Source organism: Vicugna pacos, chromosome 34 (genome assembly GCF_048564905.1).
Source record: "Vicugna pacos chromosome 34, VicPac4, whole genome shotgun sequence".
Classification (NCBI taxonomy): Eukaryota; Metazoa; Chordata; class Mammalia; order Artiodactyla; family Camelidae; genus Vicugna; species Vicugna pacos.
In genome coordinates, this window is record NC_133020.1 from 4473760 (window position 1) to 4501607 (window position 27848).

The following is a 27848-nucleotide window of genomic DNA, read 5'->3' on the forward strand; positions in this document are numbered from 1 at the left end:
AACATAGTGGCCCAGAGTCACTATGAACCCAAAATAATCATCCTAATTTTGCAGTTAGAATTTGAGCTTTTTGCTGATGATAACACTTGCTTACATTTGCGCTCGAGCATTCATGCTTGGCATTCAACAAAATTTAATTAGTGCCTATCGTGTGCCAAAATTATAGGAGGTATAAAGATGCTAGGATGAAATAAGAAGACCTTGCATTGGAGCACATAGTCGAGTTTAAATCAGAATAAAGTTGCAATGGGGGAGGGGTGATATGACATCTTCTCTGATGGGGATGCCCTTCTGCATTGTTTTTCATCAGCCTTTGTAGCTTACGGAGGGGAGGCTTAGATGCCACCTAGAGATGCTGTAGGAAAAGGCCCTTTTACAGAGGAAAAGAAAGCAGAAAGCCTGCATGACACAGTTTGGAAGATTGTGAGGAGAAGGAATAGTGATGTAGGTGAAGAGGTCAGATTCACATAATTGCATTGCACCCCTGTCTCCCGCCTGGAGAAAGGCGCTTGGCTGGGGTGGAGCACACAGACGCATGGATACAGGCATGAAGACACCGGGGACGGAGGTAGCCTGAGGTTAGCGTGTGCTTCTCGGAGAAGCCAGCGCTCAGCTGGAGGAAGGACCTTGATATGCTGCCAACAGTTTATACTGTAATTCTTTTTCCTGGCCTTCCCCAAGTCCCCACAGCCATTTATCATGGTGACTGTGCACGGAAGAAGGGAAAAGAGCCAGTTTTGGGGGGAAATTATTGGCCACTGACTCTGAACTGACACTAATTTCTGAGACCTAAAGACACTGACTCAGCAGTTGGAGAAGGGGCTAATGGAGGTCAGGTTGTTACTGAACCAAACCTGGGTCCGCTCGCCCGCGTGCAGGAAAGCCGATCTACTAACACCGGGCTGGGGTGAAGGAAAGGGCAGTGTTTATGGCAGGGCACCAGGCAAAGACAGCTAGTGCTCGGAAAGCCTGAGCCCCACAATGGGTTTCAGGAAAGCATTTTTAAGGGAAAGGTGAGGGAGGGGAGCCACGGGGCATGTGAACATCTTGTGCATAATTCTCTGATTGGCTGATGGTGAAGTAATAGGGCGCTATCACAGGGGTTAACACCCTCAGTCCACAGGCTCCAGTAGGTCTGGGGGCTGCGTGCTCATGGTCCTCAAGCAGTTAACGTCTTCCATTTGGTGGAGTTTTTAGCATCTGTAAAACAAATCAGGAAATGTCATCAGATACTGTTATCTAAGCACTTCAAGAAGGAACTAAAGCACAGGACATGAGGGAAGGGGTCTGTCCCCGAAGGTCCCACAGGGTCTTGCTCGGTTACAAGGTCATCAGTGTAGTTTTAGCCCAGGTATGTCCCACAATGAGCCAGTGGTCTCCAAAACCACCTCATGTTATTTCCAACATTCCAGAAAACATGGCTGGAACTGGCAGAACCCCTTCTTGGTTCTCTGACTTACGGAGAGAGGGCTATTATGATGGGAAAAGCCAAGTGAAAAATCCCTAGAACTTTTCCTCCCCCTAGCAAACTGAAACCCAAAGCAATACCACATTTCTGGAAGGACTGTAGAGGTTAATGCCGTTATCAAGGACTTGAGTGACACATAGAAGGTGACTCTTAACACATCCCTATTCAAACAACCTTTTGAGCCTGTACATGAGGCAGACAAATTCTGGAGAATGACTGTATGATCATAAACTTAATCAGGCAGTGACTCGAGTTATTATACTTGCTGTTACAAATGTAGTTACTTTCCTGGGACAAATCAATACATCCTCTGGCATATAGTATACAGTTACTGATCTGGCGAATGTTTTTTGTTTGTTGACAGCAATATACTCTGAATGCTCTTTCACTCTTCAGAGCTATATTAACTCTCTACACTCAGTTATTGCTTAGCCCACAGGACTTTGGTCACCCTCCATCCCACAGAACAGGTGTTTTCCGAATACATTGAAGATATCACGCTGATTGACTGTGGGGAGCAAGAGGTGACAATGACTCTGGAAACCTTGGGAAGACATATATGTGTTAGAAGTTGGGATACAAATTCCACAAAACTCAGGGGCCCATGACAAAGTACTTTACATAAGATTTACTCTTCTGCCACCATAATCAGTTGTAAAAGTGGACAAAGTACATCAAACAGCAGTGCTCAGACAGGGGGACAACAGGCAGCTCCCTGAGACTACAAACAAGGTAAGATCTCGCATCACCTTAGGTTTCTGCCTGGAAATGCTGTCCAGCCTGCAGCACAGAACACAGTGGTCTTGCTGAGTGTGAGAAATTTGAATTTAAGGAGGATGAGGCAGCTGGAATTTGTGAAGCTGAGTACCAGAAAGAAGGGAGCTGTGCAGAGACAGGGCTCTGGAAACCTGCCCATAGGATGCCTTGAGTCTCTGCTGATTATTAAGCTCTGAGTGAGTAGAGTGACTCCCTGAGATCAGGCAAAGATGACCTGTTAGAGGGCAACAGGGTGAACCCCCTCCAGCGCTCACGCAGGGTCGGGAGGCATTTATGTTCTGACCAAAGAGAGACCTCACTGAACACTGGGGGCTTTCAACAGAGACTCCAAAAGAGTCACGTGTTACTAGGAGGGTCAAACCCGCTCTAGACTAACGGCTATCTTGGTCCACCCTTTAAAAAGCTTCAAAAGGAAACCTGCCTCCAAGAACAAAGCCCGATAAACTGAAAGAAAACCAAAGTAGCGCTGGACAACAAAACATTCAGTGTCTGACGTTCAGCCCAGAAGAAGTAGGCAAACATGACCTATCCCTGAGGAAAAGAAAAATCGGGCAACATAAAATGAACCAGGAATGTTAGAGCTGATGGAATCGGCAGGTGATGACTTTAAAATAGCAATTGTAAATATTGTAAATATGAAGGAACAAGAACTTCTAATACATAATAGTTAAAAGAAAGCTTTCCTGGTTGAATTGTGCTTCCCCAAAAAGATGTGCAGAAGTCCTAAACCCCAGTACCTCAAAATGTGACTTAATTTGGAAACAGGGTTATTGCATATGTAAATACTTAAGATGAGATCATACTGGAGTAATATGAGTCCTTAATCCGATATGACTGGTGTTATTATAAGAAAAGGCTTGAGACACATGGGGAGAAAGACAGAAACGGAGGCAGAAATGGAAGGAATGCATATACAAGTCGAGGAATGCCAAGAATTGTCAACAAACACCAGAAGCTAGAAGAGACAACAGAAGATTCTCCCCAACAGGTTTCAGTGAGAGCATAGCCCTGTTGGCACCTGGGTTTCTTGATTTCAGTTCTCCAGAACTGTAAGACAATAAATGTCTATTGTTTTAAGCCATGCAGTGTACTTTGTTTCAGCAGTCATAGGAAACTAATCCAACCAGATTAGCAGATTGTAACTGTATAATTATAAACGTATTGGAATGTCAGCTAGAGAATGGAAACTATCTAAACTTAAGCACAATGGGGAAAAAAGACTGAAAAAATTTAGCAAAGCCTCAGTGTGTGAGACAGTATCAACTGATTAAATATATATGTAGTCAAAGCCTCAAAAAGAGAAGAAAGGAGCCAGAAAAAAATGTTTGAAATTTTTTCCCAAATTTATTGTGAACTATAAACCCACATGCCCAAGAATCTCAACAAGCCCAAACAAGATAAACACAAAGAAAACCACACTAAGACATATCATAATCAAATTTTTGAAAATCAGCGATAAAGAGAAAAATGTGAAAGGTAGCCAGGGGCTGGGGGGGGGGGTGAAGAAACATTACATAGAGAAGAACAAAGAATGATTTGTGCTGACTTCTTTTTAAAAAGGCAAGCCTAGAGACAAAGGATGCCACGTTTTTTTTTAAACTTCAAGAAAAGAAGTCAGTTTTATATCTGATGAAATTGTCTATTGAAAATGGAGGGAAAATAGAAAGCTTTTTAAAAACCAAGTTGAGAAAATTTATCACCAGCAGACCTGCATCAAAAGAAATATTAAAATGAGTTCTTTACGCTCAAGGAAAATAAAATCACATGGAAACTCAGTGTACATAGAGGGGGATAAAAGAGAAGCAAAATTGTAAATATATACATGAAATAAAACACATATTTTCTCATTTATTACTTAGAAATTAATTGAAAGTTTGAGGCAAAATATATTAGCAGTGTATTGTGGAATGAAAACATACATAGAAGTAAAATGTACCTGTATTAGACAAGAAATGGTATAATAGTCTTCAAAGTTTGATTGTGATCAGTTAAAGATGCATATTTTAAACCCTTGAGCATCACTAAGAAATAAAGCAAAGAGGAATAGCTAACACGCCAATAAACGAGATAAAAAGGAATTTCAGAAAATTCAGTTAATCCAAAAGAACGCAGAAAAGGATGAGGCGAAAAGGCTAACAAAAAAGAGATAGTAAGACAGACAGATTTCAACTTAACCACAACCATATTTTTAATTATGTCACACGTAAATGTACTAAAATGACCAACTGGAAGGCAGTGGTTTTTAAACTAAAAAGTAAGACCCAACTATATGCCTATACAGATAAGAAACTCACCTGAAATATGAAGACATTGGTAGATTTAAAGTCAAAGGATATTAAACAACATGCCATGAAAACTCTAATCACAAGAAAGCCGTAGTGATTAAACCCAATAAATTAGACAAGAAATATTACAAGAGATAAAGGAGGACTTTTCTTGATAATAAATGAGTCAATTCATAAAGAAATCTTAACAACCTTAATATGTGTGTAACTGATTTCAGAACTTTAAAATACATAAAGCAAAAACTGGCAACTGAAGTAGAAAACAATCAACAAATTTAAGTGGAGACATCAATACTCCTCTCCCAGAAATTGGCAGAGCAGGCAGGCAGAAAATCAGTAAAAAAAGGGAAAATCTGAATTCTGTTCAGCAATGTGACTTAACACTTAGATAACACTGCATCCAACAGTGGCAGAGTGTACGCTCATAAAAACAGACATGGAATATCACTAAAATAGAATATATGCTATGTTATTAATCAGGTCTCAATATAATAAAAATTATTAAGAATCATACGTGTTCTTTAACCACCATGAACGAAATTAAAAATCTGTAACAGGAAAAATTGTCCCATATCTACCAGAGAAATTGAATTTGAAACTAAAAACTTTTCAACAGAGAAAATTCCAAGCTTAATTTATCTCAGTGGTAAATTCTGTCAAATATTTATGGGAGAAATAATAACAATTCTACACAAACAATCCTCTTCTGGAAAACAGAGGAGGTGAGAACACCTTCCTACATATTGTATGAAGCCAGAGTTCTCTGATATCAAAATCAAAGTCGTTATGAAAAAAGAAATTCAAGTCCCACATTGCTCATAAGCATAGACAAAAAGTTTTGTAAACAATTATCAATAAATACAATCCAGCAATATTAAAAAAGGATAAAGAATGCAACAATGAACGTATGTATGTTCATGTATAACTGGAAAATTGTGCTCTACACTGGAAATTGACACAAGATTGTAAACTGACTATAACTCAATAAAATAAATTTTTTTTAAAAAAAGGATAATACTTCATGATTAATTTGGATATATTTCATGAATACAAGGTTAGTTTAACTTTTGAAAATCACCATATTAACAGAATAAAGGTGATCCAGAAGAGCATTTGAAAAATTTCAATATCCATTCATGATAATAACTCTCAGCAAGTTAGGAGTTGAAACCAACTTGTTCCATCTGATAATGGTATTTACCCCCCCCAAAAAAAACAAACAATCTACTTCTAAGGTCATAACAATGGCAAGAGAATAAGTGCTTTCTCTTATCAGGAACAAGACAAGAATGTACATTCTCACCATTTCTATTCACTACCATATTGGAGGTCTTAGCCAAGCAATCAAGCACGAAAAATGAGTAAAGCCATAAATATGGAAAAGAAGTTTAAAAAGAGTCTTCATTTGAATGATTGTATATGTAGAAATCATAATAAATTTTTTTTAAGTTACAAGTGATTTTAACAAAGTTCCAGTATACAAGGTCAATATATCAAAACCAAGTATCTCTCTATGTGCTAGTAGTAAAAAATTAAACATAGAATTGAAATCATACTACTTACTTTAACATTCATGACATTAAATATTTAGGATACGCTTAACAAACTGTGCAGATTCATTGTACACTGAAAACCAAAAAAACAGCATAGAGACAAGTTAAAGGAAACCTAAAGAAATGGAGAGATACGTGATGTTTATGATTTGAAAGCTGTCATATCACTAAGTTGTCATTTTCCCCAAATAAGTTTTTCAGATACAACATAACCTCAATCAAAATCCCAAATGAAAGGCCTTTTTTTTTTTAGATATTATCAATGCGGTTCTAAAATTTATAGAAAATTCCAAAAGAACCTAAATTAGCCAAAACAATTTTGAAAAAGAAAAAATTTGGAAGACACACAGTACCTAAGTTCCAGATTTATTATAAAGCTAGAATAATCAAGACAGTGTGATATTGGCATATGTTTAGACATACAGATAAATCAATAGGACAGAATAAAACGCCTAGACATGGATCCAAATATATGTGGTCAATTGATTTTGACAAACATACCAAAGTAATTCAACAGAGAAAAGATGGTCTCTTCATCTCTCGGATTCACCGTATACAGAATTAACTCCAAATAGATCACGGATCAATTATAGAGGCTAAAACTAAGTTCTAAAAGGAATCATTAAAAAAAGAAAAGCCATTGCAACCTTGGAATAGGTGAAGATTTCTCAGAGACATCCCCCAAAGCACTAATCCTAGAAAAATGACTGAAAAATTATTCTTCATCAAATTTAAAAACTTGTCTTTGAGAGACATCATTAAGAACTAGAAAAATTAAGCCACATACTGGGAGAAAATATTTGCAGGACAAAGGACTTAGATCCAAAATATACACAAATTCTCACAGCTCAAAATAAGACAAAGAATCTAATTTTTTTAAATAGCGAAAAGACTTGAGAAAAAAACTGCCTTAAGTGAGAAGTTACATAAATGGCCAGTAAGTACGTGAAAGTTACTCAGTGGTATTAATTACTATGGAAATAAAGGTGAAAATCATTAGGCATTATTTCATATTTACTGAGGCAAATATTAAAAAGATTGGTAATACCAATTTTGGCCAGGAAATGCAGCAACTAAAATTCTCATATTTTGCTGATGGAAGTGTAAAATTGTATAATTATTTTGAAAAGATGTTTGGCAGTTTCTTATAAATTGAACATACACTTTTCATAGTGCCCAGCTATTCCAACTAAGTACTTACCAAAAACTTGAAACCCAAATATTCATCAAATGCTGAATGAATAGACTAATTGTTATATCCACACAACAGAACGCTACTTAACAATACAACTATTGATGAAAGCAACAACGAAACAGAAATCCTTATGATGAATGAAAGAAGCCACTTATAAAAGAGGGCATAGTGTTTGATTGCATAGATGTGAAATTCCGAAACAGGGAAACTTAATTTATAGTGACCAAAAGGAGATGACGGTGGCCTGGGCCAGGGAGTGGGGAATTAGCAACTGCCAAGAGACGCAAGGAACTTTTCAGCGTGATGGCAATGTTCTATATCTTATCCTGGTAGCGGTTACTCCGATATATACATTTGTCAAAACTCACCAAACTGTATACCAAAATGGGTATAATTTATTGTATTTAATTGTACTTTAATAAAGTTGCTTAAGAAAAAAGAAAAACTGAGCCTGCCACCCCAGTGAAATTTTTAGAGGTCCAAGGTGAACAAGATGCTTTCACTGGCCCTTCTTATCCACTAAGAATGAAGTCCGCCCCTGCGGGTGCTTCAGGTCCAGTCAGTGACTTAATTCTCTAATTCCCCAAGTCTCCCTTCTAGACCTTAATTTTCCTAGCTCTTCTCACAATTGCGTGAAGTCTGAGTCCTATAGTAAATCCCTTATTTCATAACATTCCGAGTTTCTCTGCTGCTCTGAATGGTTTCCTAGACAGAAACAAGGCCTTTGTAACACATGGGAAAGTATACAAAGGAACCACCTTGTTCTCCCAGGAACTAAACATCAAAACTCACGAGTATGGTCCTGGGAGCCTTCAAAATCACCCACTGTATTGGCTTTCAAATTGCCGTAGACTTAGTGACTTAAACGAATACAATGTACTACCTCACAGCTTCTGTGGGGCAGGAGTTGGGCACATTTTAGCTGGGTCTTCTGCTCATAAGGCTGAAACCAAGGTGTCTGCTGAGACCACGATCTCATCTCATAATGAAAAGTCTAGAAATGGATTCTCTTGTGAGCTTACTGGTTATTAGCAGAATTCAGTTCCTTGCAGTTGTTGGACTGAGGTCCCCTCTTTCTTGCTGGCTGTCAGCTGGGCACTGCTCTTGGAACCTAGAGGCTAACTTCAGTCTCTTGTCACATAGCCCTGTCTACCACGTGGCCATTTGCCTCTTCAAGGCCAGCAGGAGGCGTTTCTCTTGGTTCAAATCTCCCAAGACCCTCTGTGAAGGAGTCTTAACTAATGTAACATCATCACAGGAATGACTGTCCCATTACATTTGTGTGCAATATAATCCAATCAGGGAAGGGACTATCCCATCATATTCACAGGTCCTGCCCACACTCACTCCATTAGCTTAGCATGTAGAGGATAACACAAGATACAGACTTACCATTTAGCCCAGGGATCTATATTCAATGTCTTGTAATAAGCTGTAATGGAAAACAATCTGGAAAATATATATGTATGTATGTATATGTATAATTGAATCATTTTGCTGTACACGTGAAACTGACATTGTAAATCAACCACACGTCAATAAAAATAAGAATTAAAATATTTTTTAAATATGGGCTTTGAAAACTAGATAGAATCTGGATAGACAAAGAGGAAAGGGAGATGAATTTCAAGCAAGGGAATAATGTAAGATTTTAGACTCTGTAGAACTGAGAGAAAGATGAAGCTGGCATATCAAAGCTACAAGCCAAATGAAACAGGTTTGTGCTATAAATCATGGGAATTGGAGTAAGTGGAGAACAGAGTCAGATCCTGAGAGTTTTTAACCACTGTGCTGAGAAATGTGGGCATTCACAGAAAGGCTGGAGGGAAATACATGGATTTTCAGTAGGGAGAATGATGCAACGCAGGTGTATTTTAGGATGATAAGGAAAGTGAATAAAATTGAGAAATTGCTAGTAAAGATTCGGATATAAGGTGATAAGCCTTCTGCCCACTGTGGGAGGTGAAGGCAAAGGAGAAATCTGAGAGACTGCTAAAGGAAGTCCTGTGACCTATTCGTTCCTTCTGAATATAGCCTTTCCCAACACACATTGTCCTTGATTTTATAATCTTGCTTACATTCACTTTAAGCTTTATATTCTAAGAACCGGTATCTGCTGATGCCATCGAGTTAGATAATTAATAATAAAAATGCCTACCACTTATTGGGTGCCATTTAATTTTCACAACAACCCCATGAGGCAGGTACTGTTTTTCTCTCTGTCGGACTAATGAGAAACAGAAGGGTTGAGCAGTTGAACAACTTACATGGCTAGTCAGTATCAAAGTTCTAAATTGAATTCAGGCCTTTCTCCCTGCTACACACCATGATACACTGCCTCCAGAAAGCATGAAGTCTGCTAAGTTGGGGTGTGCAAAGGAGTTTTAAAAAACTGATTTTACTTATGATGGCTACCATTTAATATCCATTTGTCTGGAGGTATCTAACCCACAGAACGCCATCAGGAGGAGGATCAAAAGCCTAAAGCTGTATCTACCTACCAAATTGAGGCAGAGAATGCAGATAGTTATCCTAATGATTTAAACCTACTATACCTTAATTATACCACAGAAGGTTAGGAGATGAAGCTCATAAACTACCTGGCTCATGGCAATCACTCAATAAAAGTCAGTTCCCCTTTCTCTTCTTCCGTCTTTTGATTCTCTTCTACTAGTTACTCTTCTTCTACTTTAAGAAATTGAAATATAGGGATCCATTGGTTTAATGTTGTTTTAAGGAAAACTTTAGGTCATTTGGGGAGAAGGGTGAAGCAGTAAGTCCACCAAACTCACATGCTTCCAAGAGGCTGTTGCAAAGGAACCACAAGGTGGTTGCACATTTTTTTAGGAAAACGGGGGAAACTTACAAAGATGAGGTCTGGGGCAACAGAAAGCTGATGGCAAGAAAGAGAAGTGCATGGGCTCACCATCAGTAACCTTTCATGGTGACCTTGGAGTATGAAACACTCTGTGGTTTGATTTACCCAGATAATTATATTGGTTCTGCGTTTAGGGTACCAGAGGACAAAATGTTGCGGTCGTGTTGCAGACTGAACTGTCCTTTGGAAATTGACTTTTTTCTCCCTGCACGAACTTCACTGCAGCAGCTCAGCCCCAACCCCAGCTGAAGGAGACTCCTCGGCTCTCCCGCTGGCTTAGCCTCGGGGCCACATAAATCTAGGCATGTATCTGTTCATCTCAAACACCCAGGATGTCTGCTCCATCAATTAGAAAGAATTAGGCAAGTGAGGGACTAGAAAGTTCGCCATGATTAGCAGCTACCGGGGATTTTCAGATCCACTTTTAACATCTCCATTATTTCAACTAAAACCTCCGGTTATTAGTTTTATTAAAAGAAGAAGGGCGGGGGTGAAACAAAGAAGAAAAAGACACAAACTTGTTTCCTAGGCAGGTTAATACAAGCGCTTTCTCGGCTCTCTGTTCTGGGTTTAAGGAACATTCTCGGAGTGAGAGCAAAGGAGTTTTGGGTTGTATGGAAAATCTGACTCAAACTAAAAACCCAGCCAACACCACAAAATGGATTGGAGTCAAATCAGATAAACAGAAAAAGGAAAGAATACAAAATATTTTGAATGACAGTATCAGAAAGGTTAAAAAGCTTAACAAGAACCTGATTCAGGACGTCCAGACCACGGGTTAGCTTTATCCTAACAAGGTGCTTGTAAGTATTGATTAAATGATGTTTCCTTTTCTACGCCCATCGAAATGTAATTAAATGCTCACAAACATATACATTCTCCTTGGGTTTGGTTTCTCTTACTACCAAAAATAATGTTTGAGAAATCACCCAAACCTCCCAGCGTATTATTCATGTGACCTAGATATCTCATGAAAACAAAGTGTACAAGACTCTGGTGCCAGTTAGCATGTGAAAATTTCCGGCAACAGCCTGTTTTTACTTCTTTGAAAAACTGTATTGTCTTTTTGTTATGATGGAAAAGGATTAGTACGGCTTACCAAATAAACAGAAGCTTCCTTAGAGAAATTGACCCTTGCGTTTTATAAAACCAAGAAGTTGATCTTAAATAGAATGGGGGGAGGGTCTTTGACAGACTAATTTAAGGCAGCCTTCAAGGTCTATAACCGTGAAGAGACCTGGTTCAGATGAGGATTTGGGCTAGTGATACACTTTGATACTTTCTATTTTAAGCACCCTCAAAATTCAGATGCTTATACACATCTTATCCAAATTTTTCTGAAAATCTTTCGTCTGCAAAATTGTGTTCTTCCAGGACTTTTTGCCTGTGTTTGGCCTGGAAATGATAATATTTATAATAATATATCTTGAAATGCAGAGGTGTGCCCAAAGGGGGGGGGGGGGACCGTGAACCAGACACTTTCAAACCTCAAAAAATGTTTGGTTTAGTGAGCGCTTTGGGTGAAGGCTCAGGGGGTGGGGGCAAGATACATTCTGAAAAGTCCTAGCAACTTTTTCTTATCCTTTGCCGAAATAAGGGCAGTATCTTCCAGACTAAATTTTTCCTATATATTGAATAAGTAAAGAAAAGGAAAAGAGATCAAAGCCAGCACAGCTTAGAGTTTAACTTTTGGGGGCGGGAAACTGAAAGCGCTTAGTAAGTAGAATCTAGACATTTTCAAATACATGTCAGCTCTTGTACTATTTGGGGTTACATCACCTGTGTGATTTAAGACCAAGACCTGACTTACCAAATCCCATTGCCCTTTTCAGTGAAGTCCAACGTTTGAGTCAGCTTTTCGGTATCACTCTATGAGTAAGTCGCTTTCTTGACCACTAAAGTCTGGTCTGAGCCCCTGAAATCAGCATCCTGATACACTCATCCAGAACACCTGTAATTGATGCCAACACAGGGTTTATCATTAGATAAACCTTCAACTGTCTTTTCTTGCATCATTCATAAGGAGGAAGTCCTTGCTTCCAAGAACATTAAAGGTCGACAGATTTATAAGCAGGTCTGCTTTGACACGTTTTTCTTCACACGGTTTCTTTTCGGTTTCTCTTCCCTTAATGACTAGCTTAACACTTTTATATAATAGAAAGCTCAGATGGGCTCCACGCAAAGCACTCATCATAGTCGGCAGCCTATCCCACCGCTTTTAGCCATCATTTAGCTCAGCAGAAGTGTCGGAGCAGGGAGGATAAAAGAGACGAACGAGCATTTCTAGGGGCGCATCAGAGAGACAGCGGAGGAGGAAAGAGGGGCTGAAAGACAAGGCATGAGGGGAGACACAGCCTAGAAACAGCAGCGTGATTCCTGTTGAAGTAGGCAGGTGGCTTCCTTGCAATGCCATGAGACTATCCTGAAGAAGCGATTTTTCTGTTGAGGGTAGAAACGTGCCATTATGGGGTCAGGTCTAGACCCATGCAAAGGACAGACCGAACATGGCTGATCCATTTTCTCCCATTTTTGAGATCACTGTCAATTCACTGCAGCCAAGTAAACCCTAGAATAGTCCAATTAATTTGGGGGGGTGGTAATTAAGTGTATTTATTTGTTTGTTTGTTTGTTTGTTTGTTTGTTTATTTATTTGATGGAGGTACTGGGGACTGAACCCAGGACCGCGTGCATGCTAGGCACGCACTCTACTATGAGCTATATCTCCCCCCCCGAGTCCAATTAATTGTTAAGGAGACCAATATGAATGCAGAAATCATAGTTATTTGAAATGTATGGACACATTCTAGTGACCTACAGAGCTCATTACATAATATTAGGTCGAACCGTAAAACACGGCTGGTATTTGACCATTTTTGACCAACAAAGGAAGGCAATTTCATATGGTTCTATCTCTGTTTATAAATAGAATGGTGTAAAGATTTTCTTTGGACTTGAAAATAAGTCTAATCCTGTGGATTTTTCACATTTAGTGCATTTCAAAGCCAAACACTAAGCTATTTGTGTTTCTTCTTTTCCTAGAGTATGTTTCTCTCCTGCCCATTTTCATGGATATCAAGTGTTTCATAGATTTCTGGCCTCACATGCCGAGTTGCGGGAAGACTTAACTCTCAACTTGTATGAAATCAAGGATGCGATTTCTGGTTAAGCCAGTAGACTGTGCACAGGAAACACGCCTTGTTTTAGGGCCATGACCTGTGTATCTTGTCCCAACCAATTGGCCAGCAAATGTTAGCCCTCTTTCAGAGAAAGACTAAGGGGGGAAAAGTGCTCCGCTCTGAAAAAGCTATTACTAGTATCCTCCTCATGTCAGGAAAATTTTATTTATTCTGCAACATCTTCTTACCAGGCAACTGAGAGAAGAGTCAGAGGACCTCACGCAAGCTCTCTGGGCCTTGGCGTCCTTTGAGGGAACACCTACAAGGAGTTCCTTCTTGTGCTAAATTCTGCCTTTCACTCTTGGGTTTACAATTGTTAATACTCATGAAATTGTTGGGGATGCCTAATGAGTCGACGTAAGGCTTGCTATAATCTGCCTGAATTTGCCCCAAACCTTTAAAAGCACTCAAATATGAACCAATGAACCTAAATTATAGTGCACTGTACATTTGCTGTAGGAAACCTCCTCTTATCACTCCGTTTATATAATGATTGCTCACCGTGTAAGTAGGAGACAAACCACTTAATAATTTCCAGGCCAGTGAACTTTTAGCCAACTTCAAAATAGAGTTGTCATTCTCTTTTCAATAAAAGTTGAAGATGTATCAAGCCCAGCGAGAATGAGTTGCCAGAATTTTAAAAAGGGGGGGTCATGTCATCAGCACGCTAACAATGTCAGATCAAACCGTTCCAAGTGTTTTATTTCCTACCATACGCAATTCACACGAATCCATCTCAGTGAGTACCAGGTTCGGGTGGTCAGGAAGTTACCATAACAAAGCTTCTCTTCTGAGACGGCATGGAAACTTTTTTTTTTTAAAGGAATTCCATAGTACCTTTTTTTTAACATTTTTTATTGATTTATAATAATTTTACAATGTTGTGTCAAATTCCAGTGTAGAGCACAATTTTTCAGTTATACATGAATATATATATATTCGTTGTCATATTTTTTTCTCTGTGAGCTACCGTAAGATCTTGTATATTCCATACTAGCTTTAAGGTAACATCCTCAGGGAAAAAGAAATTCCAAACTTCTGTGCTACAAATTGCCAAGAACTGAAATCTAGCCTTGATGCTACCACCGATACGCTCTGGAACTGAAAACAAGTCAATTTCGCCCTCCCTGAAGGTCTTGAAATTAATGTTTTATCTGGATCACCTATGTCATACTAATCAAGGTTTCCCAACAACAAAGTGGAATTATATGGCATCTTAGATTCCTTCCAAAGGTGGTGTCATTGTTTCTTTCTCCTTAATTAGCTAATGATATTGCCAACTTCTCCCCAAGGCATCATAGTTATTCCAGCAAGTTCTTATTTAGAAAGGTCACATTACAATGATCCCATACGCTTTATCTGGATTGGCAAATTTAAGCCCCCATCTATTAATTTATGTTTCATTAAAACTGAGTCAGTTGAGGAAGCATATCTGAAAGTATAATGAAATTCCTTGAAGGCAAACTGCAAGGTAAAGGCTATATCAAATCCCATTTATAAAAGTCAGTATGTGTGTGTGTGTGTGTGTGGATAAGTGAGTCTGTACACGGCGGCACAAAGGCAGGGAGGGAACGGTGGTGTGAATTAGGATTGCCCTCCATGGCCAGTGTAGTGTGCTGATCAGGGCAACTTTATTCTAGAAGGGTACATTCAGTGATGGGCCCAGAGAGTCTGGTGAAGTTGTCGCTCCTGCCAACATAGAACTGATTGTTCCTTCTCCTGTCTCAGTGACAACCGGTTATAATGAGGCAGAGAAAATGCGCCTGATCATTTGTGGGTTTAGAAGATGCATTTAAATTAGGTAGAAAAGCCAGCATCTGCAAGATAAAAGAACTGGGAAATCAGCTAAAACGGTGGGCAAGCATTCTTAAAAAGGAAGAGGGATGATGGTGGAAAGGGAAGAAAGGATTCCAGGGAGCGTAAAGAGGAAGGAGTAACACAGGGAAAATACATGTAAACAAAATTGAGAAAGGAAAGTGAAGTATTTATTAAGGAAAGAAGGTGATGATACAGGGAAAGAATTATTGAATGCAGAAAACTATTCTACTTTCTAAGCCTGGAAATCCAAGACTAATATTGGTCACTATATATAGAAATTTGAAAAACCCTCACAGCTCAAATTAGCTATTTCACTTCATTATTTTTTTCATAATATCAAAGGAGCAATTCATGCTGGTATATATACAATGGAACAGTACTCAGCCATAAAAAGGAATAATGTCATTTGCAGCAATGTGGTTGGACCTGGAGATCATCCTTCTAAGTGAAGTAAGCCAGAAAGAGAAAGAAAAATGCCATATGATATCACTTATATGTGGAATCTAAAAAAAGGACACAAAAAACTTATCTACAAAATAGAAACAGACTTACAGACATAGAGAACAAACATATGGTTACCAGGGGGTAATCGGGGTGGAAAGGGATAAATTGGGAATTCAAAAATTGCACTTCTTGGGGAGTGATGGAAATGTGAGCTATCTTGATTCTGGTGGTAGTTTCACAGGTGTATACATCTATCAAAATTTATCAAAGTGTACTTCTGAAGTATGTGTAGTTTACTGTACAGGAAGCGTACCACAATAAAGGTGTTAAAAAAGTAAAATAAAATGAAATAAAATTAGATTGTTAAAAAAAAAGAGCAATCCATTCTGCTTTAACAGGATCTTACTGTCGCGGCAGGGAGTGTCTGGCTTATTAAGGATGTCTACTCTTGTAAGACGTGAACCTTATCCTTGATGAGCAGGAGAGCACCTTCTAGAAACTTCTAGACCTGGGGGCTCAGAAACAAAGTGCATCAGTGTCACTCTCCATTGTTTTGGCCTTAAATTCCAAGCTCTCTTTTGCCTAGACTAGGGGACTCAATGCTCTATTTCAGGAATTGCCTTTAATCAGAATATTTCCTTAATCAGCAAACAAGTTCCGTGATGGAGGGCTAGCCCCTTGCAGACCACCAACCAAAATAGTGTGATTTAAAGGCCAAAGGAAGTTCTGCGATGGTTCTGTGATGATACTTAAAGGCGCTGACAGCAGGAAGATTTTGTTGAAATAAGGCAAGAGAAAGGGAAACACATAAAGCCAACAGTGTTCATTATTTCACTAGAACAGATTAGAGTCTTCTGGAAAAGGACTCTGCAGGGATGAGACCAGAGCTGGATACGTGTAATTGGAGAGAGAGGATGGGAAGGCTCCTATATGGTTGCTACTAGAGAGCTTGTGAGGGAGGGGGGAACAGAGAGAGACAGATGGGGCAGGGGGTGAGGGTGTGGTGGGGCAGCCGGAAGGAGAGGCAGTGAGGGACTGAATGACAGACCATATTTGGTACATGGTGATTAGAGAGAGCGTGTGTGTGTGCACACGTGTGTATGACATGCACACACATGTCATACATGTGCAGTGTGATCAAGAATCACATCTGAAGGATCGGGAGAGGAGGAGACAGTGTATGCCAAGCCCAGACAAGGCTCCACTCATAAATGTCACCTTGTTGTCAGCCGCTGGGGATGCCAATTTCAGCACAGTGCCGTTGTGCCCTCTGAATAATGCTGCTTAATCCAGGATGTTTGACAGCAAAACCCTAGAGGCATTGCCCATCATAGTCTCTTTCAGAGGTTACTTTAAATAAATGGAGGTAAACAGTGAAACACAAGCAGCAGTTTGCAGTACAGCTCATAAATGACCACCGCCCTGATTGAATACTTACAATTGCTGTGTTTGGGTTTTTGCTACCCCTTTCCTAGCCGCGTCACAGACCATCTCTGTGATATAATTAGTCCCGTTTCACAGAGGAAGGAAATAACGGGGGAGAGTAATTTTTGGCCAGACTACCCAGCAAGTTCAGGTCTTCAGTAGAAACCAGAGCTCCTTACTCAGAACACTGAGCCCCACTTCCCCTGGAGACCACAGTGAATGCTGGAGAGTTTTTAACTTGACTCTGAACATCTTGATCGCACTCAGATTCCATAGAAACAAGGGTCATTATTAAGAGTTTATCTTTGCATATTAGTCTCCTGTTCACTGGCCTTGGAATGGTGAATTGACTCCTTCGATTGCCGAGAACCAATTGCCAGAGTTACCCTGGTTCTGAGGAAAACATCACAGTGCCAGGGTAAGAAATGCCAAGCGAAGATCGTTTGGACCCAGTAAGGTGGAGCTGCCCCTTCTCTCAAGTGTTTCGCAGAAGAGAAATTGCTTAAGGAGCAGGAGCCTTGCCTTGTCCACTCAGTGTGAAGAAGCGAAGACCGAGAATGTCTGGATGGTTCCATTTACCTGACATTTAGGAATGTGTCCCACTTGAATTCAGGTCCTAAATAACATTTGGAAGACGTATCGCTAATGTATCTAATTGCTGAAATCTTTACAAATGGGCCTGATCTTAGAGAGAAAGCCAGGCAGTGGTACAAACTGTGCTAGGTTTTCTGGATAAACTTCCGTACTTTAAAGAAAGAGGCACCTTTAAATCATTTGGTCAATTAAAGGAGGAGAGTAAGACAATTGAGTCCACACAAGCACAGGGACTGTTTTGCAGCCTGCTCTTGTATTGCAGGACCCTGAGAGGAATGATTTCCTCTCTTTCTACTAGGAGTGCAGAAAATCTGATTGCAGGATGGAGAGAGGGAAGAAATGGGAAATCAGAAAGATTAGTAGAGATAAGGGAGCCAAAGGGTCAATGGTTGAAATATGCAGCAGGAACTTAGCAATGAGAGTTAGAGATGTTAAGAGAACAGAAGTGGGGGCACCTACTTTGAAGAGTCGTGCAGAGATTCTTCAAATATTTCAAGATTGAGAAAGATAAAGAAAACCTGTGAAATGATTACAGATTAAAGGAGACTACAGACACAGGACAACTAAACGCTATATATGATCCGGGACTGTATTCTATCTCATAGGAAAAAAATATCATAAAGGATACTATCGGGATGATTAAAAACTGGAGTATGGAGAGTACATAAAAGTTTTATAGTAATGTTAATTTTCCTGAACTTGATAACGGTACTGTGGTTATATAGGATACGTTCTTCTTACACACTGAAATAGCTGGGCTTGAAGAGGCGTAATGCTTTCAACTTGCTTTCAAATAATTTAGGAAATACATAGGGATTGGTGTAAATAAATAAATTTGACTATTTTCTCTCTTTCTCTCTCCTCTTTCTCTGTATGTATGTGTGTTTATTTCTCTCTTTCCATATATATGTATGTAAATAATACATCATGTAGAGAGAAAAAGACACGCATGCACAGAGAATGATAAACCAAATAAGACAAAATATAAAAGATCAGTGAATCTGGGTAAAGCATACGTATGGAGTTCCTTGTACTATTTCTTTTACAACTTTTCTATCATTTTGAAATTATAACAAAGTAACAATCTAGAGAAACTTAACGTAGAGTAGGGGAAGTAACCAATTTCTTAAACACACAGCCTATTGCATGTTTAAACACTCCTGAATACCTTGACATCAAAGTTTTCACCCACCAGTTAACAGGATACGTCGTGAGAGGAACCAGAAAGCGGAGAGTCTAGTGTATGCTCTGAAGTTTCCTGTTGACTTTCAGCAGCAATCGCGTGCCCTGTCATCACTTGAAGTTGCCATTTCTGTATCTTAAAACTCTTAAGATTCAAACAGAAATCCTTTGTTCCCAGCCCTAAGCAGTTTGACTCAAGGTATTGACAGCTACTCAGGACCCCAAAACAAATGCAGGGAGGAAGTAAGCCCACTGCTCTCCAGATGGCTCTGGGCACCCTCACTGCTGAAGAGGCCAGGAGGGTCCAATTTTTTATTGGGCTGTAGAAATTCTCACTCTTCAGCAGCACTGTAAGCCCTGATCCTTATGATTTCTCCTAGCAGTTTTGAGGGCTCCTCCCAAGCCCCTAGGGACATGATGTTTAATTACCTTTCAGGAAGCAAGGAGTAGTGTCTTGTGGTTATGGGAAGATGACACATGCAGGCACAACTACACATCCCCTCACGAAAGCGAGTTTCGCAGGCGGCATGACTCACTGCCTTCTATTCAGATAGGTCGTGTATTATGTTTGGCTGAGACACAAAACAGGTAGCTTAGCTAGTAGCACGAACACGTGGCCTTTGTCCATAGCCCAGAGGAGATCACCTGTTGGGCCCTCAGTGGAATTTTCACTCCCTGTCCAAGTCCAAAGCATAATTGAAAAAAGATGTGGTTGGTCTCCAGGTGTTTCTTGGAGTTGGCCAACTTCCGCCTTCCACTGTGTTTCCCATGCTTTAGGAGGTTTGAAACTGCAGAGAGAGCTGGATAGGAAATGGCACCCAACCAGCCACACTGGGGATCTCTCTCTGAGGCCCCTCAGCTGCCTCCAGCCTCTTTTAAAAGAATTGCTCCTTTTAAAGAAGGCTCTTATCTTTCTTTATAACTGATATGCCTACCAGTTGCCCCACCTTCCCACCCTCTCCAGGCTAACCCTCATCTAATGATGTCTTCCAAATCCTTCTAAAATGTCCTTCTGGGAAGTCTCCACAGGTGAACCTCGCTTGGTCCTGTCCTCTACTCTCTTATTATCCCCTCCATAATTAAATATAAGATTTTTTTCCCCTCACTAAACATGTCTTCTTGAAAAGTTAAAAGTTGATGTCATTTTTGAAAACTCAGTATGTGTTAGTCAAGTCTCGGTTTCGAGCAATAGAAATACATTCTGGCTTAGTTAAGCAAGAAAGGAAATTACTAGAAGTAATTTGGTGACTTAGATGACACAATCAATAGGAAGGCGAGAGGATAGAGGTTTTGAGGGGGGAAAGTCAGAACCAAGAAGAACAAGAACCATGGGGCAATCCCCGGAAGGAATTCTGAGTGAGCCGTCACCATAGACACCTGCACCCTGGCCATGGCTGGACACCACGACACTGGACAGTAGCCCCTGGGAAGCACGTCTAAACTGTCTTGGTGTCTTTGCACCTTTCCCTCAAGATGTAGAGTCCCCAGGGAGCATCCAAGTGGCCGAGTCTCAGTCCCATGTTTCAACCCTAGTAAGCTGCACCCTGAAGAGAAGGGTTTCAGATTCTGAGGAACAAAAACAAAGGCCAACACATAAAACAGAAAAAAAAAAAAACTTCAAGGGAACTAAAATTAAGAAACTCTATTTGTGATTTATTTGCAAATTAAAAATATCTCATTTTTAAACAATTGCCCTTTGGATGGCACCTTCTCATAAACTCAAATTTTTGACACCCTAGATTTATTTATTTGCTTCCTCCCTCCCATTTTTTATACTAGCTTTTATTCATTTCTGTGTTCACTCTAAAATAGGAAGAGTCCTGGTCTTCGTTTACTAAAATATTTGTGAATTTTTGTCCAATTTTGTTCATGTCAACAGGGCAGGAATAAACGTATCTGATCAGAAACTAAGTGACTTGACCTCTTCCTTCGCATTTCCCGGGCAGAGGATACAGAATCATCAGGTTTTCTAATGCACCACCTCCTCTGTTTAGCAGAGACAGATGTGGAAGCTGTTGGCTGGTCCTTCTCCTACAATTAAACATTCATAGTAAGCCTTGGAGAGAAATGAAAAGCTACCGTATCGCATTTAAACCATTACTGAATATCTCTTTCACATACACAGAGATGAGGCTTCAAAACCCCTTAGTAAGTTTTCAGGTGCCAGTTTTTGAGTTCCTAAATGAAGGCAAAGGTTTTAAGATCACTGTTTCCAATAATCTGCCCTCCTTAGGCATCGGAGACGAAGGAGGTCTCCCCTAGGGACCTGGAACATGCGTACAGAGTCAAAAAAATGAACGTATATCCAGTGCCCACAGTGTTGCAAGTTTTGTCACAAGTACTTCATGTACATTACTGCATTTAATCCTTACAGTGATGCAAAGAAAGTAACAGCAGGGCCTGTCTTCAGATAAGTACACTTAAGCTAAAGTAACTAAGTTACTCAAAGTCACGGAACACTGAGAGAGAAAGAAAGTCAGATTTCAAACACATACTCCCAGAACCCCTGCTCTCTCCACTGACACCGCCATGCCTTGGAAATGCACTGTATGTAGTCTGGTATTGCATTTTATCGAGTCTCAGGTGTTTCCTCTAGAACTTGGAATTTCTATAAAATATAGCACTTTTTTCCTTTACCAAAATGACTAGTGTGGCCACAGACCCCAGCAGGTTTGGAAGCCAGAACAACCGCCACAAATGTCAATTCAGGCCAGTTGCAAACGTGATCACATTTCTTGCATTCACATTGTTTTACTTCCCTTCTGCATAGCCGGATACGCTATTCAGACCCTGAAAAAAGAGAATTAAGGCATGCGTTCTAAATGCCACATCCTATTTGAAGTCCTAGGTGGAGCAGGTGATGTTTTCATTTTTCTTTTTTCTGATTAGAAAAATAAACCCACAGTATGACTAATTCAGAAAATACAACCATCGTAAGGACAAATGAAGTTAGCCATAGTTGATGGGATGGTTTTGCGTTGGTTAATGTATCTAAAGGCAAGAACATCCTAAGACTTTAGTTCTAGACCAATGTTTTCAGCACAGAACCAAACTCACATTCTCCTGGGCTGTCTCTCCAAGCCCACCCAGGCGAGAGACTGGACATGAGAGCTCATGAGAGCCTGGTATCAGAAACATAATAGTCACTCCACAACTGTTTGATTAATTAACCTCACCTAATCTGACCCCTGGCAAAAGAGGCAAGACAACAGTGTTCATGATGAAAGGCTGATATGAATCAAGCAGTGCTGGCAATTGGTTATCCTTTCTGCAGCTGAAGAGGATGCCAGCGGAAGCCAGCCCAGTCTCACAACGGTGGCCAGGCCTCCCCTGCATCTTCCTTCTCATAATCATAAGAAGAGATGTGTGACTGGGATGGATTCATTCATCCCCTCAACAAATATTTATTGAGTGCCTACTATATGCCAAGAGTTGGCAAGTCTTCTAGGTGCTGGGGATTTAGCAGTGAGCAAGACTGACAGAACCCTGCTCTTAAAGGAAAACAGACAAGAAGTGTTCTTAAAAGACCGTGGGGATTTCTGAAATCCCCATGAACTTTAAGTCTTTTTGTGCTTTCTAGATTTATGGCAGGAACTGAGGGACAAACCACCCCACCATCATTTGCTGAAAGTCAGTGAAATACTGTGTTGAGACAAGGAAGCACATTCAAATTAGAGTGACATTCAGGGAAAAAGAGGCTCCAGGTGGGACGGTGGTTCAAACTCCCTGATGCAAGGTCACAGGTGGGTTGGTTGCTTTTTTCCATCTCATCCACTTATGATCTTGGATCTAGAAGATGCTGAATCCAACCAAAGACGGATGTCAGAAAGTGAGATTATTTCCTCCCCTAGTCTTGGAGGATGCTGTCGCTTTGCACTAAGGCGTCCGTGGTGCCTTTTGTATGTGTGGGTGTTCTTCGGCATGTTTAAAGCTGATTTCTGGGTGTAGCAGGCTTCTCCCCACCTTGTTGCAATTCGGCACACCCAAACTACCACGCAGAGTTCCTGTCTTCAAAACGCTGGATGTCTTTTTGATGTCTTTGGCCTTCCCATACTTCGAAGTTAGGGAGCTCTTAATATCTTTTTATACTTTTCCATGACTGCCCGACATGGACAAGCCATAGCACTTTCATTTGGGAAGACAACCTCACCAAGTCACACAGGCACGTGTTCATGAGTCATCTGTCTCCCTGCTCAGTAAGTTTCTGTGTGTTTGTTTGTTTCAGAGTTCGTCTGCATCTCACTTGGGCCAGACGTCTGTTTCCTGCTCGTGATCAGAGGTTGCAGGGAGGGACCTGATGCTCAGGTATGAAGATGCTCGGTGATTAGAGAACGTTGAGAGTTTTGGGGTACATGTACTTTCTCCAGCAGACGTTCTGGGTTGCTAACAAAGGACATGGAGACTCTTTCATTGCCTGCATCCCAGTTCCCCTCCCACATTTGTGGAATGACTGACTCGTCATCGTTTGTTTCGGGGAATTTGTGTGGAAGGAGGATAAAAGAAATGCAGCCTCCTCCTGGCAATGAATAATCCACTAATGTGAGCAACAAAGAGAAAGAAAAACATACAGCAAACGAACCTAATTTCTAAACACAGCCGCGTGTATACTTTTCTTGTGTGTTATTTAGGAAAATATACAATCAGATGCTACTAGTAGGTGTTAAGAAACATTTAAATGAACTTCTATTTTAATTAATCAGAAGAATAGCTATATACATCTGAGAAGTAACAATGCATAAACAGGGGAGATATTGTCAAGTCACAGGCATGTTGGGTACACCAATGGATTCAGAGAGTCTTGATAACAGCACAAAGGGTTTCACAGATTTGGATCAGCCCACAAGTTGAAAAGTTTAGAGGTGGGGAGGAAACACTATACTCCACTTGAGCTGGACCAGAACCAAGGCAGGCATCTGGAGACCTCAGGTTTGGCCGTGCCTTGCCGTGTAGCTACGTGAACTCAGGCATATTGCTTAATTTCTTTGGACTGCATTTTCTTCAGCTATAAGGTGGTGATGATAAGATAAAATAATGTTAATGTGATTCTCAAATCGCATAATAGATATGACGGTAAGGAGGCCAGATTACTAGGACCAAAATTAGCCTTTCCCCTCCTGTTCTCTGCAACCCTGGTACGACAGTACAGCTCAAGTATGTGCTTGCCTCCCAAGGCATTTCCAGAAGGCTCAGGCCATATGGGTAGTGACATTCTCCACCCCTGCCTGTGCTGAATTTACACGGATGACCTATTCACGAAAGCCTTGGTGTCTGTTTTCCAACCTGCCCAGTCATTTCCCAAACAGAAGCCCTGCTAATCCCTAAGTCTCCTGATACGACGTGCAATGCTGCTTTCTTAAGCAGAACTGGCCTCTCTGTTTACGATAATTCACGCGCAGATTTGCAAAGAATATGAATTCACAACAGAAATGAACTAAGTGAAGCACCACGTTTGTAGCTAAAATTTGAGCATTTCGAGTCCGTAAATAGCACCCCTTATGTAATCCATTATTCTCAGCAAGGATCCGTGGGCTCAAGTCTATTTATTTTAACTTAGTTTTTCTCATGTCATCTGGTAAGATTTAGCCATAACTGTAGCAGCTGCGGTCCAAATTACCGTGCTGCTGAGAATAGGCTCAGAGTGTACTGTTCTGTGATGACTATGTCCTTGTTTCTCATAGCGAGCTTAAGAGTGTGGGTCCCTCGCTAAGCGCACGTTCCTCTCCTGGGGAGAAAGGGCAGGGCAGCGCGGGCCCAGGTAGCATCGCCCCCCGCACCGCTCCGTGTGCCGCAGCTGCTCGGCCCTCACCCCAGGGGCAGCCAAAACACCCAGACCAAAGGAGCTCAGAATGAACGAAGGCCCAACCCTAATTCAATACAGGACAATTGCCGTGACTGTAGTGCTGCATTCATTCTTCCAAGAAAAAACAACAACAAAAGAAGGAGAAAAAAGACAAAACAAAACAGAAAAAATAGCCCCAAGATCAGGCTCTGGCATCAGGAACAGGTCTGCCGAGGCAGAAGGCCTACCAGCTGGGGAAGGCGGCTCGTTTTCCTAGATTAATCAGAGCGCTTTCAGTCTGCTTCCATTTCCAAATGTACCCCTGCCAAGGTACAACATAAGCCACTTAATTCCTCCCCAGAAACTAGAATTATTAGCTGTCGTACAAGCTAAACAACTTTAATAAAACCCCAGAAAAACTGAAGTCCATTTAGATGGAAGAGTTACACCAGGAGATAAGTAATCAGAGGCAGGGGGATTTTTAATCTCATTAAAAGCCTAATATAAATCCATCCCAGGGTGTTAATGAAAAGCAGTTACCCCAGTGGCTATGTGTTAACACTTGTCCAATGATTTGGTTGATAAACCCTTTCTGTGATGGATAGAAGGGCAAAGTAGAGCCGCCACCACAAGAGCTGAGGATGCCGATGGCCAGAGCCCGCCTACAGAATGACCACAGATATAGAAAAGGTCGTTCTGCTATTGGTTTCCTCTGCAGACTGGTTTTGGGCAGCAACAGGTCTAAAATCAGGCAAAAAAAAAAAAAAAGGCAGGAACATTCTATTCGGAGGCTTTCGATCCAAAATATCTTCCCCCAATGGCTAACAGGGAGTACCCTTCCCCCACCTCCATTAGTCACTCCCCAGAGTTAAGGCAAGTTTCCAGGAAGCACATGTCAAAATGCCAGTACGGTTACCTGGGAGGATGACACATGAGCACTTCTGGGCACATCGGTTTACCAGGTTGCTTGGTGATGGTTTGAGGCTCTCAGACTAAAGAAAGAGGAATAGAGCTAACAGGCTCCCCAAGAAACAAGGCTATGTCCAAGGTGGAAGGCACTGCTCTCTGAGGCAGAGGTTCCTGCGGGCAGCGCTTCAGGAGGAGCAAAGTGGGAGGGGTGGGGAACAGCATCAGGGCAGAGGCCACAGGGGACAAAGAGGACTCCAGGCTCTGGAATGGACTATATTGGCTCCCCCTTTGCCCTGGAACAAGCTCGTGGCCACTGAAGCTGCAGTTTTGTTCGGAATGGGGACTCCTGCCCTTGAATTGCCACCTGTCTTGGTTTTCATCTTGACATTAATCAGTTTGATTGGAAGTGCCACCAACTCAGACCCTAACAGTTCATTTAAAAATAACAATCTTAACTGAAAGGATAACAGTGCATGGATTAAACCTTCCTTTAATACGGCATTTTAGACCAAGAGAAATGTATTTGTCATCTCGTAGTAAAGCTCCTCTGAATTTACCCAGATCCAGTCATTTCTAAAGCTGCATTTTCTATGTGCTATGCATTTCTGTACACCATGCATGCTGGTAAAATTCAAAGTCATAACTTGGGGAAAAAAGGGAAGGTTTTTGTAGTTTTAAACTGGAACAGCTTGTTTCCAGTTTCACATTTGTCTACCTCTTATTCAACACTGTAGAGTAAAATTAAATTAGGAAAACTTCCTAGTTTTTTTTGGAGATTTTTTTCTCTCTATATTTAATCTGTTTTCATTGCTGTATGCCTTTCCTACCATTGATGTAAATATCTTTCTTCTTACGCAATTTCTAAGTGGGAAACGGTTAAAACAGGGAGGCGGAGTTAATGTTCACAGTTTCCAGGTGAACAAATCCATCGACGTTGGATGAGACGCCTTCGCTTGCCAGCAAGCGTGCTCTGCGTTAGAGCTGCGTTCCTCTTCTGTTCTGAACGGACTGCGTGCCGTCCGCCAGCTCTTCTTGTGAGCCTGTTAGCATTGTGCCTCTTGAGTGGAAAGCAGATACCTAGGGCAGACAAAGGGTATGTGGACAGATTCTCGAGGATTTTCTCTATCCATGTTTTATTGTTCATTGGAAAAAAGGGAAGTTGGGACGAGAAAGAGAGAGGAAGAGGGGAACCTGAAGAAGCTATCGTCACTGCTAACACCTCATGCTCAGAATTTCCAGGCCAGGCACTGCACAGCAGAGGCACAATAAGGCTTAAAATTAAAGTGCAATAAACTCATTGCTCAATCCTTCTACCTGGCCAGCCCTCGCCCAAGGCTCCTGAGACAAAAGTATCACCCTTAGAGCCAAAAATCATCCCATTTCCCGGAAACCTGAAAAATTAACCAATTTCACTGCCCAAATATAGCGTTCAATTGGTACAGTCTTTTCGATTAATTTGCATGAAACACTGCAAGGGGCGGTCCTTCTCTTCCAACCTTTCCTTGAATTTATTAGTCATGTTATTTTTAGAGGACTCTGCTCTTTAAAAAGATTAGCCTTTTGATTAGATCTGAAAACAGGAAGGTGCATAACATGATAGACCAATGAGATTGTTCCCAGTGGGTCTAAGAAAAGAGTGTTTCAGAAGCCAACTGAGGTCTTCAGGGTGGGTTGCAGAAACGCCATCTGACTCAGACTCCTACTCAGTGGCATGAGAGAGAATCTTCTACACCACGTCCCCAGCAGATGGCTAGTCTCTACTTCAGTGTTCTCAGTGTACGACACATACAACTCATGCGTTTGAAGAGTGGCTCCTTTCTGTTTCTCAACGTACAGCTGTCTCCCTCTCTCTGTTTCCATTCACCTGACAGTATCACTCTCCTCCTCAAAGCACTGATACCCCGCTAGCGGCTTCAGAATAAATCCAAAGGCGTGAGCGTGGCGCTCTCAGAAGCTCAAGATCAACCCCTCATTTTTTCACCCAGGTCTACGTCCATTTCCCTACTTCAGCCATTTATGCAATAAATATATTGAACTTCTAGGTATTTAGTAATGTAATAAAATGGAAAACACAGCCTCTCGAACTGTAAGAACCTCCTGGGAGCTCTTTCCAAGTGTTCTGAGTGCTAGCAACACCAATCTGTTAACTGTTTGTCAAAGATGTCATCCATTCTCACATCGCCGTGGACTGTTCTCGCTTCCTGAAATGCCCTCTCTTACCGCTGCGGGCAGATTCCTTCTCCACGCTCCCTCTGATGGGAACCCTTCTCCAACATCATAGTCAGAACTGGGGTCTCCCTTATCTGGACTCCATAGCACGTACCTTCTAGAAAGTGAGGACCAGGACCGCATTCCTCTGCTTCCC

General features: G+C 41.0%; 1 long non-coding RNA gene across 1 annotated transcript; it reads right to left on the reverse strand.

Moving 5' to 3' along the window:
- Window positions 1-206: 206 nt before the first annotated feature.
- On the reverse strand, window positions 207-27848 carry LOC140691353 (uncharacterized). Its single transcript, XR_012066981.1, has 3 exons — window positions 27807-27848; window positions 11967-12107; window positions 207-1200 (listed from the first exon to the last, which is right to left on the reverse strand). It is a non-coding gene; the product is annotated as an uncharacterized lncRNA (long non-coding RNA).